The sequence below is a fragment of the Panthera leo genome, chromosome B2 (genome assembly GCF_018350215.1).
Source record: "Panthera leo isolate Ple1 chromosome B2, P.leo_Ple1_pat1.1, whole genome shotgun sequence".
Lineage (NCBI taxonomy): Eukaryota > Metazoa > Chordata > Mammalia > Carnivora > Felidae > Panthera > Panthera leo.
This window is the reverse complement of record NC_056683.1, coordinates 80,359,219-80,371,847: the sequence shown is the minus strand read 5'-3', so window position 1 is coordinate 80,371,847 and position 12,629 is coordinate 80,359,219. Positions and strand designations below refer to the sequence as shown.

The following is a 12,629-nucleotide window of genomic DNA, read 5'->3' as shown; positions in this document are numbered from 1 at the left end:
GCAAACCTTAGATCCCTCTGGAAAGGTTAACAAGCCAGGACGTGGGACACCCTCACAAAGAACAAGCCGTACTAAGGAGAGGCTGGCATTGGGAAGTACAGAATTAGAGCCTCAAGAAAGCAGAGATTAACAGCGAATCCCTGAGACTGCTTTCAACAAGGGCCCATCCTGCCAAATTCAGCTTTCTTCTGAGGATTAATGAAAATTTCTTCCCAGAGGAACAAGGCATTACACCCAATCTGGCTTACTAAGCAGATGAGTTTCAGTTGTAAACACTAGCCCCCAGGAAGTCAGTCGCCCCTCATTACACTTATCCTCAAGTTATCCTTGAGAATATTTAAATTCCTTCGTTGGAAACCTTTTATTGGCGAGATAGCTGGTCCCCTTGAGCTTCTGTAAAGAGATACCTTTCTAGCAATTTCCCTTGTTCCTTTTCAGTGGGTCATCCTGAAGAAATCCCTTAACTAGGCTTTGTGTTAAATTATTTTAGCTTCTCAGCAAATCACAGGAAATGTGTTTGCCTGAATTGTTAAGCAAACCCCTCAAGGGAGAAGGAAGCTAGGATTGTTTGAAGGTCTCTGGGATTCTTTCAGAGTAAAATCAAAGAAACACGGGTGGTCAGGCAGGGTTGGTAAACCATCTTAGATGAATACAATTAGGCCTTCTCAGTCCATGGTGGACAAATGGATGGGGGATTGCGTAGAACTCTGGACAGCCACCAAGTACAACCCATGCAGTGACATGCACTATTGGCAAACATGAACTGAGGATGCCAGAATTAAAGCACGATCCTTTGTTTATTAGTAGGGTGATGAAATCCCTTATGTTCAGTTTTTTCTGCTGAGGCATGTTGAGGGTACCAAAAAGTGCCCTCCTGACCTAAACGTGATGTCATACATCTCGAGAGAAAATTCTTCTTTTTAATACTTAATAACATTAAGTATTTTCTTCTTGATTTGGACCTGGTTTCTTTCTTTTAGTCTCAAAATATTCTGGCCAAATGCGTAGATTATACATATTGACATTAAAGCATCAGGAGAGGATAAGTGGAAATAGGCTCATTTGGTGCCAGATTTAAGGAAGATCTTCCTAAACATTTGTCTTAGTTTGTGCTGCTATAACAGAATACCATGGATTGAGTGGCTTAAGCAACAGTTTATTTCTCACAGTGCTGGAAACTGGGAAGGTCAAGAGCAAGATGCCAGTCCATTTGGTCTTAGTGAAAGATCTCTTGCAGACATTTGACTTCCTGATATGATTTCACATAGCAGGGAGAAGGGGTGAGAGAGAGAGAGAGAGAGAGAGAGAGAGAGAGAGAGAGAGAGAGAGAAAGTATACATGCAAATTCTCTGGTGTCTCTTCTGACAAGGGCACTAATCCCATCATGAGGGCTCCTTGACCTCATCTAAACCTAATTACCTCCCCAAAGCCCTGCCTCTGAGTACTACAACAGTAGGGATTAGGCAATGTATGAATTTGGAGGGGGAGACATGAACATTCAGTCCATAACAACTTCATATAACAACATTATAATTAAAATTTGCATTTACTGAAAGCCTGCTATGTGTAGGGTGGTGAGATAGGCGCTGGCTGTTTGGGCATAAAACAGATAAGTTATCTTCCCTTGAAATACTTAGAATCCAGGAGGGTGGTTGAGAGTAAGCACCTGTGTTCGATTACAAGCAGAACGAGGTGGTGCTAAACAGTGGCAGGAAACAGGGATGGGAAAGGGCTTCTCTCTTTTTAACACCATGCATTAGATACTTTATTCAAGTTACTCCTTTTAATCTTCAGAACAATCTTAGGAGGTATAAAGAATTTTCCCCAGTTTTATGAATGAAGGAATAAAAACTCAGGCAGGGTTAGTAGCTTGCTGAAATTACATGTGAAGAGTCAGACTAGATACTCAGATGGAGTGACTTGGCTCCCAAGCCACCCCTTGCCCACTCTTCTGCAGGGCTTGCTACGCCCAGTGAAGCCACATCGTACAGCCCTAGAGGGGTCAGGAGACAGACTGGGAGCCTCCAGCCCTGGAATTTAAAAGAAACAATCCCCTGACTTACACAAAAAGTGTACGATGGAAGATATACCTGGATGACCAAATCCAACCCCTATGGGATTTCCAAAATACTAACATAAATTGCCAACATTAAACAAACACATGATTTTACGTAGTCTCTCCATTTTCTGGCTTTCTTGAACATCAGAAGCTGTGGGAACATGTGCCTCGCTCCTACTTTTCTGGAGCCACAGCTGAGCGGCAGACTCTCCAGGCCTCCCCACTCCTCATTGTCTTCTCTGGCCTGACCATTCCTTCATCTTATTCTTTCTTGACTCCTGTAAGCATCTGAATCTGTGTCTCATGGTTTAGGTAGTCACTGAGGCAAGAAGAATAGGCCTTGGGAATTCTTCTATATTGTGCCTTTAATTAAGATAACCTTAGGGGTGCCTGGGTGGCTCAGTGGGTTCAGCTGTTGACTCTTGCTTTCAGCTCAGGTCTTGAGCTCATGGTTCATGGGATTGAGCCCCACATCAGGCTCCATGCTGACAGCACAGAGACTGCTTGGGATTCTCTTTCCTTTGGTTTCTGAACCTCTCTTTCTGCCCCTCCCCCACTTGGACTTGCATGCGTGCTCTCTCTCTCAAAATAAATAAACATTTTTAAAAACAGATATTCCTGAACTACTGGGGGACTGAAATTGACCCTTAACAGAGTGATAGCCCTTAATCTAAACATTAGATATCCTTATGTATGATTTGGTGAAGTGGGGGAAACCCTCAGAAGGTGTGCCAGAGGTAATCCTCTGAAAGCAATGGACACGCTATCACTTGGTGTTCTTACTGTACCTTGTCTGGCTCTCAGAGCAATATTTTTGTGCTACCAGCAGTGACTGTCTTTACAATTTGTAATGCTCTCATTTCTTCTTCCTTATCACAATTTCTCTCTGAACCATTGGTCATATGCTAGTTGAAATTTCAGAACGTTAATTTTCAAACTGTATGACCTATCCTTGGGGAAGAAGGTCTCTAATGATGCTTGATGGGAAGACACCCTCATCCTTGGGTTGTTTGTTTTCCATGGCATGTTGTGAAGGCAGGGCATGGGGGGCAAGGCAGATTAGCAAACATTGTTCAGTCTCTTGGGGCAAAACCATGTTATGGTGTGTTTGCTACCTAAATGTGAGGGTAGCAAGGATACCAAGGTCCTGAAGAACCAGAGACATGTTTGATGTGACTTTGAGGATGGAGAGAGTCCTGCAAGGAGCTCCTCAGGGACCTCTGCTCTGATCCCCCTGCCTCTTCTTCAGAAAGAAAGGAAGGAGCCATCCACTTACAAGGAGTGTGTATATTTGGGGAAGGGGAGAGGGGTCCGTTTGTTGCTTTACCTTTGGATCCATTAATCCCAGCACCATGCCCCTTATTGTGGAAGAGAAGGATTGGACTGTCTGTAATAAAATGGCCTTAAAATTTATCTAGTCTTGTACAAGGATTCCATCCAATTGAAGGTTGTAAGATTTCACTTCAGAGACATGTAAATTACTCCAACTCGTAAAAACAGGGGTGGAAGGGAATTAGGGATATATCTCTCATCTGTTTGTCTGATTTCCCAAGCTCCTAAGTCCTAGTTTTAGAGAATTTCCTCTACACTTGTCATCTTGCCTTTTCCCCCTTTCTCTCCAAACCCTGTTTGTCTTTCTGTGACTTTGCTTAATCCTTCCTCACAAGTTCTCGGGTCCTCATGCTTGAGCCCTCTGCCTAGGCTGCTGGATTTGGTGGTGGGAGGGGAGGAATAAGAAGCCATTCCACAGACTAACATCAGGGTGCATTATATTTAAAAACCAGCAAGACCATTACCCTTATGAGTGATCTGCTGCTTGCTCCTATGGGCCTGTTTCCCATAGGAGTGCCTGAGCAACGCAGCTTGAGCTGTATTACAGAAGCCTTCTAGAATGAATGTCTTGGAAGGGGGTGGAGGAGTTGGAGTGGGGAGAAAAGCCCAGCTCATCATACTCCATTCTGTATTGGCAATAAGTATTAGTTGTATTTCCAAAGGCTAAGAAATAGCACCACACACACACACACACACACGCACACGCACACACAAATAGCCTTCGACATGTTTAAGAGTGTCAAGAGTAAGAGTAAGTACTCTAAAGAGTACTCTCATTAGAGTAAGGAGACTAGAATAAAAATGGCTTATGCTGTTCCCACCATACCTCTATACCACATTATCAGTGATCCAGGGAAAATAGACTTTTCTCTGTGGTAGGTGGAGGCTGGTGGTAAATAAATAGTGGAGAAACAGGTAAGCCCGGTCTTTACTTGACTCCAGCCCCACTTGCTGACACCCAGAGAAGCCAGAGGATGTGGTGCTGTCACCAGGAGCCTGAACCTCTCCGTCCCTTCTGTTAGTGAGGGCCTGGATGGTGAGGGGCGCTTGGTGAGAGGCTGCATCACTGATCCTGTCTCTAGGTGTCTTTGTTTGCTTACCTGTCCTTTCGTTTTCTTCTCTCTTTGTAGCCTTCACCTTTTCTGCTCATTCTCTCTTTGATCTCTTCTTCTTACCCTGTCTCTACTTTTCTGCTTACTCACACTCCTACCCACCTGGAAAGATGAATTACATTTCATTAACCTTTCCGAAGCCTAAGGTTGACCACAGGCTTTGTTGCCCATTCAGCCAACTTTGTTAGGATCAACAGAGTGGAAGTCCCACGTTAGCTTCTGGGATCGACGTTCTCCAGGCATCCTTTGAAGGTATCTGTACTTGCCTTTTGTTTAGTATCACGGGAATCCAACTTCGAGGATGATTAAAAAGAAACATTGAAAAATAGAATAAAGAAGAAAACTCCCTTAATTCCATCATGGTAACACGGGTATCTTTTCCCCTAATGCTTTATATTTAAGATTCACTCTCCTTTTTTAAGCTGTGGATTTCTCTAAGCTTCTAAATGGAATTGGCTGCAGAACAACCAGGTTCTCTCTGTTTCAAAGAAGATTTAAAGTACTTGATAGAACAAGGCCGGTCTTTTTGGTTGCTGGCCAGAAGTGAACTGACCCAATTTCTAAAACTGTTATCTGTTTGCTGAGGTGTTTTCTGGTGGTGGTGGTGGTGGTGGTGGTGGTGGTGGTGGTGGTGGGGTGTGTGTGTGTGTGTGTGTGTGTGTGTGTGTGTTATTAGGAGAGGTTTATTTTATTTGTGGGCTTTGTATGTGTTTTAATTCTGTAGTATCTTGAAATGAAGTCACTTCTAGCCAGAGTCTACTGCCTGTAACAGCATGACTAAGAAGAATTCTTTTTCTTCTCTGAATCTGGTTTCATCATTTAAAAAACTACCACTCAGATCAATATCAGTACTAACTGAGAGTATTAATATAAAAGCGCATTGTACAGTTTTGAGCACTATATAGCTGTAAGATATTCTTAGCAATGTTTTCCTAAAATATTTGCAATCCTGGACATTAAAAGATTTTCCTTAAAAAAAAAAAAAAAACCCAAAGGCAGTCTGCAGTGATTATCAACATTGTGTTTAAGATTCTCCATTAAGAGTCCACATCATCCTAGGCTCTGTGAGTGAGAGCAAGGAAAAAAGTCTATTCATAATATTTATTAAGAACTTTCTATGTGACTAATATTTCCCTCAAAGAGTTTTTATTTTGACTTTGTTGTAGAACCAATATACATGAAAATGACATAAGAACACTTGGGGTGGTGGGGTCACAGGGGAGAATCCGTAATTGCTTTAGTGCAGACTATATACCCAAGCTCTGAGGGAGAGGGGATTGTGGCATGATTGGAGTTGGGTGGAATTTCCTTGGGGAAATTGTGTTCAAGAATTCTTGTCTGTTTGCTATTATCTTCTTGTGCCCACCTTTCCTGTGTTGATACCAATGTGTACATTTGAATGGAATTGTGACATCAGACATCTGTGCAAGGCGTTTGGAAAAGTTTCCTAGTTACGTGCTAGGCTATATAGTTTTTAAAGGTACTGAATTACATTTATTAAAAAGGAAACAGCATGTGTAGAGCTCTACTTTAAAACAGAAATGTGGGGTGCCTGAGTGGCTCAGTTGGCTAAGCATCCAAGACTCTTGATTTCGGCTCAGGTCGTGATCTCATGGTTCGAGAGATCAAGCCCCATGTTGGGCTCTGCACTGACAGTGCAGAGACTGCTTGGGGTTCTCTCTCTCCCTCTCTCTCTGCCTCTCCCCGACTCATGTTCATGTGAGCACTCTCTCTATCTCTCTTTCTCTCTCTTAAAATAAATAAACATTAAAAAAAATTTTTTTTAATAAAACAGAAGGGACACCTGGGTGGCTTAATCGGTTAAGCATCTGACTTCAGCTCAGGTCTTGATCTCACGGTTCATGGGTTTGAGCCCTGCGTCTGCTCCATGCTGACAGCTCAGAGCCTGGAGCCTGTTTCAGATTCTGTGTCTCCTTCTCTCTGTGGTCCTTCCCCACTTGCACTCTGTCTCTCTCTCTCAAAAATAAGTAAACATTAAAAAAAAAATAAATTTATTAGTATCTGCTTCTGGAAACTCAAAGAGTAAAAGTTATATGCATAATTTTCTTTCATTATAAGATTGGTTAGAATTAGATACTGAATTTTCTTGACTTTGAGGCATCAATTACCCAGGCGTCAGGTACATACAGGGGTGTTTGGATGTCTTTAGGCTATAAAGTCAGAATTCCAGGGTCTCTCCATGTTGTACATCATTGTTAAAATATGTTATTGCTATGACTGAATGTGGTATTTTCTTTGGAATCCCTGTGTCTCAAACAGTCAAGGAGTGATTTGTAATTTCCTCTCCCTATCTTCTGATTTGTAAAGGAATTTAATAATATCATGTTCACAGAATAGTAATGTGTGTGGAGTAGGAGTTTATCTTTTGAAAATACAGATTACAAAGCCATTTTCTTAATGGTGAAAGATGTTCACTTAGGAAATATAGCCTTGGACTTCTCTGTGTCCTCGATTCAGCAGACACACCAGGGCCTCATGTCATTCTCCAATAGACAAAGGCTGAGTGCTAAGAACTGAAGGTGATTATGATTAGTGGGATTATGACTTCTGTTTCTTTTCCTATTGAACACTTTCTATATTGTTACTGTATTATTATTAAAAATTGGGGTCACCTGGGTGCCTCAGTGGTTTGAGCCTCCTACTTTTGATTTCACTTCAGGTCATGATCTCATGGTTTGTGAGTTCAAGCCCTGCATCTGGCTCTGTGCTGACAGTGCAGAGTCTGCTTGGGATTCTGTCTCTCTCCCTCTCTCTCTGCCCCTCCTCTGCTTGCTCTCTCTCTCTCTCTCTCTCTCTGTCTGTCTCTCTCTCAAAATAAAGAAATAAACCTAAAAAATTAAAAAATAAAAATAAAATGTATTTTAAAGCCCTGCAGTTGCCTTTAAACCTGTAATTCTAGTCTTTATGGAAAGGTTCAGATACATAAACACTTCCCAGATGCAACCAGGAAAAAGCAACACAGAAATAAGGTGATTACAAGGAACCTTACAATGTTTGTTCTCCTATCAAATTCACCCATAAACATCTTTCAAAGAAAAGGCTACAGGTCTAATTAAGGGGTTGAAGATATGTTCTTTCTTATTTTTCCTTAATATTTGATAAAGTAAGAACCCTGGAGCAGTACAATAACTGTTTTACTCTAAAATGTAATTCAAGTGAATCAAAAAACCTCCCTAAATAACCAATAGCATGGATAAAAACAGGGACCCTTATTCCATTTGAGGGGATGCTAAATCATCTGGTTCATTTGGCCCATGGGAAACTGACCTCCTGGAATCCCTTATGGTAGGGGCTCTGTGGAAGGTCCTATCTATTAAGCCCTGACCGTGGTACAACCAGTCTTCAGCAAATGCTTGTCTGTTCCTTTATTCCTTGTAGGCAGCAGGGAAGGCATTGAGGTCTGGCACAAAGTAAGTGCTGCTTACATGCTAGATCCTTTCTCCTCCCAAGGAAGCACATGCCTGAGCTAGAAACTCTTAAATAACTGACCTCTCTGGCTTATTGATCACTATATCCTCAGTACCCTGCACCTAGTAAGTACTGAGAAAATAGTAGTTGAATGAATGTTCTTGTTTCTGTGTATCTGCAGTTACTCTGAGCATATAATACCCAGCTTTTCCTTGGCCACTGGCATGTCCAATATCTGTGACCTTAAGACTTTTGATTTGATTCTCTAGAATCTAGAATTTGATTCTCTGACCTGTGCTGTCCAATATGGTAGTCACTAACCACAGGTAGCTATTTACATTTAAATTTAATTAAACTCCCATAAGATTTAAAATTCAGCCCTTGGCTGCACTAGCCACACTTTAAATGCTCACTAGCCACATGTGGCTAGTGGTTACCATAGTGGACAGTACAGGCATGGAGCATTGCCATCATGGCAGAAAGTTCCCCTGGACACAGAACTGCTCTGTGTCTTCCTGAGAGCCAGCTGATGGATTTCCTCTTTGTGTTTGCAGTGCAGCTGTCTGCTTCGGGAAGTGAGGTCTACAGCAACGAGGAGAATCTTCCAGAGCTGCCTCGCACTGTGACATGTCTGAGCCCTTGCTCCAGTCCCTGCAACATGAACAAGGTAAGAGATATTTTTGGGAATCAGCCTTGTGTCTTCTTTACAGTACCCTGATTTTTCTGGGTATGTAATGTCTTCCCATGGTGTGAGGAGGTTGCTTCTCCTGCCACAGATATTCCAGAGGTTGGAGACTTGTGTGACCCCAGCAAGTGGTGTTTATAGGCAGGGTCACAGGAGGTGGCAGCCATGCTGTGGTTGTATAGTCTTACGGATATGTCACTGTGTTTGTCAGAGGCTTCTGGTTGACTGAAATATTGGTTGCTAATATAACTGCCTTGGCATGAATGTTGGAAGATTGAGGCTCTGGAGCCAGACTACCTGGGTTTAAATATCAGCCCTTCCAGATACTAGCTTTGATGGTCTTGGACAAGGGGCTTAATTTCTCTGTGCCTCAATTTCCCCATCTGCCCATCTGTAAAAGGCTGATGATAATAGTACCTACCTTGTAGGGTTGTCAGAAGGATGAAATGAATTAATATGTGCACCATATTAACTTAATATAGTACCTATCTACATTATAAGCATTTGACAAATATTTACTGTTGTTGTTTTTGATGTTGGGGACACTGTTGTCCCTTAGACATTTCTGCAAGAGAGTCTTAGGTGTATCTACAACATTTCCATTTATTCCTTGTTTGACTCGGCAAGTAGCAAGTGATTACCAGATGGGCACTGAGGGATGAACAATGAATGGGGCTTGGGTTTTGCCTGCAGCAGGTGACAGGCTTGGGGGGAGTGTGGCTAGTGGTTTTAATTAAATATGTACCAGAAACTCTGGAAGCACAGAAGAAACATCCAACCTTGGGAGATATGGAAGGGACAACATAGAGGAGGTGACATTTTGAGTCAGATCTTGATTGATAAATGGTCATTTCTTAGACACAGAAGTAGGGCAGGGCATTCCAGGTAAAGGAAACAGGCTATGTTTAGGCACAGAAGCATATGAGAAAGTCTGGTGTGTTTAGAGAACAAAGAGCTTGGTACAGCAGGATTTCTCCTCAACACTGTTAACCTCAACACTGTTAACATTTGGACTGGGTAATTCTTTATAGTGAGAGGCTGTCTTCCACATTGAAGGATATTCAGTAGCATCCCCTTTCTCCCACTTGAGTTGTGACAACCAAAAAAACCCACACATTGGCATTGGCCAGTGTCCATCCCTTGGGGGACACAAATACCCCTGGTTGAGAACCACTGCAGTGGTGGAAGATGGTAGATATGAGTCCAGAGAAGGAGGTTAAGTGTCCAATTCTGAGAGCCACTGAAGGATCCAAAACAAGGGAGAGACATTTCCAGAGGTCTACAAGAAGAGGTTAATTTATCACATTAGCTATGGGTTGTGATGGAGTTGGACAGCTCTTTTAGACAGTGGCCTTCAAAAGGTATTATGGAGAAAGCCCATTTTGTTTGTTGAGATTCTTTTACTAAGAACCCTTTGCAGCGGTAATTTTTCTCATGGCCATTTGTTTAGTCTTCTCAGGGTGGCTGCATAACCCTACTAGAAGAGACCAGAAAATAATAAGCAATTGTTTTTCAGGGATTTTCATTTGGCTGAGTTAAGCCTAAGAGAAGGAAACCTTCCACCCACCACCCCCCACCCCCCACCCCCCACCCCCGCCCCCATTGGCTTAAATACTTACCTTTAAGCAGTTTTTGAGAAGAGAGCTCTTGGAACACTGGAAAGTAGCAGGTATTCCACCCCAAGGTCACGACTGGAGAGTGGGGAAGAGAGGGGATTCATCACTGTGGTCTTTGCAAACCTTGGCTTCTATTAGTTAGAGTTTGGTATACTGAAATGCTAAGACAACTCTTGGGAAATCTCTGATTGGCAGGCACAGCTTGCTATGATGGCCCTGCCCTGAGTTTCTCCAGAGCAGCTCAAGGCCTGATGTCATGGTTTGGCTCTTGATACACAGCTGGGAACCAGACTCCTCAGACATTTCAAGTGTCTCAGTAGGTGTGTCTGTTGCTTTTGGGAAGTTATGTTCCGTCTAAGTGGCCCAATGAATGCTTTATTTTATGTTATTTTAATTTAAAGTAGTGATTAAGCATGATGTGTAACCTTCATAGGTCAGCATTTTTCTTATGGGTTTCTTGGCATAAGACAAAGAATAGATTACCCTCTGGGGAGGAAATAGATCTTCTCAGTGTAAGTAAAACCAGACAATCATCTCATCAATTAGGATATGTAAGTTAGAATGCTGGAAATATTTTTGTGGGTGTGATTGATTTTCTAGGTAGGTTTGTTCCTAGAAAGTTGGAGACATTTTAATTGTGCACTTTCCACTTACTTGGACATACACTCTAATAACTCTTTTTCCTTCCCAAACCCCTGCTAGCTTACAGGACACTTTAAATGGGGAGGTGTCAGGATGCAGCATGACAGAATATTCTAGGCTCCAGTGTAATTGCTGTGAAGTGACAGGGCAGTTCTGATCACAGTGAGGCATTGACATCTATCTCTCTTTGGGGTTATTTAGAGATGATCTCTCTAGAAAACAATAGGAATTGCCCCCATGGCCATTGGTCAAATGAATTAACCCTTTGTCTGCCTAATATAATCAGGCTAACCTGATAGTGAACTGCTGTCCACCAGGTAGGGCCATCATTACTCATATTCTTGAACGTCTATGTGTAGCAGAGTCTGGGGACACGCCAGGAAGGGGTACACTTCCAGCCCTCAGACAGCTAGCACACTGGTGCATCCTAATAAGATTAATACAGAGTAGATAGTGGATACCCCCACATTTATTCACCTTTTTAAGGCTTTAATGGTTGTACATTTTGGGCTTCATGTTCTAGCCTAACATGTTAGAGGAATTATGGGTGCACAAGTTTTCCCAGGCCACTCACTCTCCCTAGCTCTCATCCAATCTTGAAGACCCATCTTTCCAAGTTCCATATTCTCCATAGATCTTTTTGTAAGAGCTGACTTTCCAATCTTTATATTGACCCAAAACTTTGTAATAAGGATTTAACTTTAAATTTTGTCAGAGGTTTCTATCCTCTCTACTTTCTCAGGCATTCTCTAGTTAATATGTATAAATATAGCTTTTATAATACAAATTTTTGCTAGTAAGAAGGACTATGTTATTTACATATCATCATGCTGTAAAGAAAGAATTTTAGTGTGTTACTTAAAAAATCATAGCCAAATGGGAGGCAAGTTAGACAGGATGGGATTTTGTAGAGGCAAACTGGGCAGAATGATGTACATTCAGTACATACCACTATGTTAGTTCCCAAAACCACACTAACAGGAAACAGTGTTCTGCTCTTGAAAGATATCTCTTCCTAGCAGCAACCTTGGAATTACAATTTTAAACTCTTTCCCTCATGGTCGTCATTTTCATGAAGGTGTATCACATGCTGTTGTCTGCCTTGAATTTATGAGGACACTCCATCTGATTGAAAATTAATCGATTTTTCCGTTATTATACAGAATGCCCCCCCCCACACACACACAGTGAAAATGAATCTTCTTGAGAACTGTTTCTTCCTTCTCATGTTCAAATAAAGCCAGATCTGATTGCTATTGCTTGGACAAATGCCATAGCATCAAATGAAGTTGAGTAGTATCTCTTATCTCTCTTGGTGGGTGGATGCTATTGTTTTGCTTAATATCTACCCAACAGAATTTTTTCTCTGAATATTTTACTGTGCCAAGTTTGAGGCAGTTTCACCTTTACACTCAGATCAATATCTCTACAGTCAACTAAAGAGTAAAACTGAAATTGAGTTTCTGCCTTCGTTTAAAGTTTTTCTTTCTTGGCACCTCCTTAATACGAAGCAGTGAAATTCAGAACTCATCACTCCTGGCTCTCCACCTGGCATACACATGACTCTTGATTAAACATCAGCTCCCCCAACACACCCTTACCAAGTGTGTATTGTGTACCACGCACTGTGCTTGTGAGACATCAGTGAACAAAACAAAGGTCTTTGCCATCCAGAGCTTCTGTTCTGCCCAAAGTAAGGAGAGTCATCTTACTTCGGAGGTTTTAACGTTTCAACATACACCTAACATTAAAAC

The 12,629-nt window shown here is 41.9% G+C and overlaps 1 protein-coding gene across 2 annotated transcripts in view; it reads left to right on the top strand.

Annotated features, from left to right (window-relative positions):
* Window positions 1–12,629, top strand: part of BACH2 (BTB domain and CNC homolog 2) — a 351,002-nt gene that overhangs the window by 87,951 nt on the left and 250,422 nt on the right. For both annotated transcript variants that reach the window (XM_042939368.1, XM_042939369.1), the window contains exon 2: window positions 8,487–8,599. The gene's annotated coding sequence lies outside the window, so the exon portion shown is untranslated. The remainder of the gene's footprint in view (window positions 1–8,486; window positions 8,600–12,629) is intronic.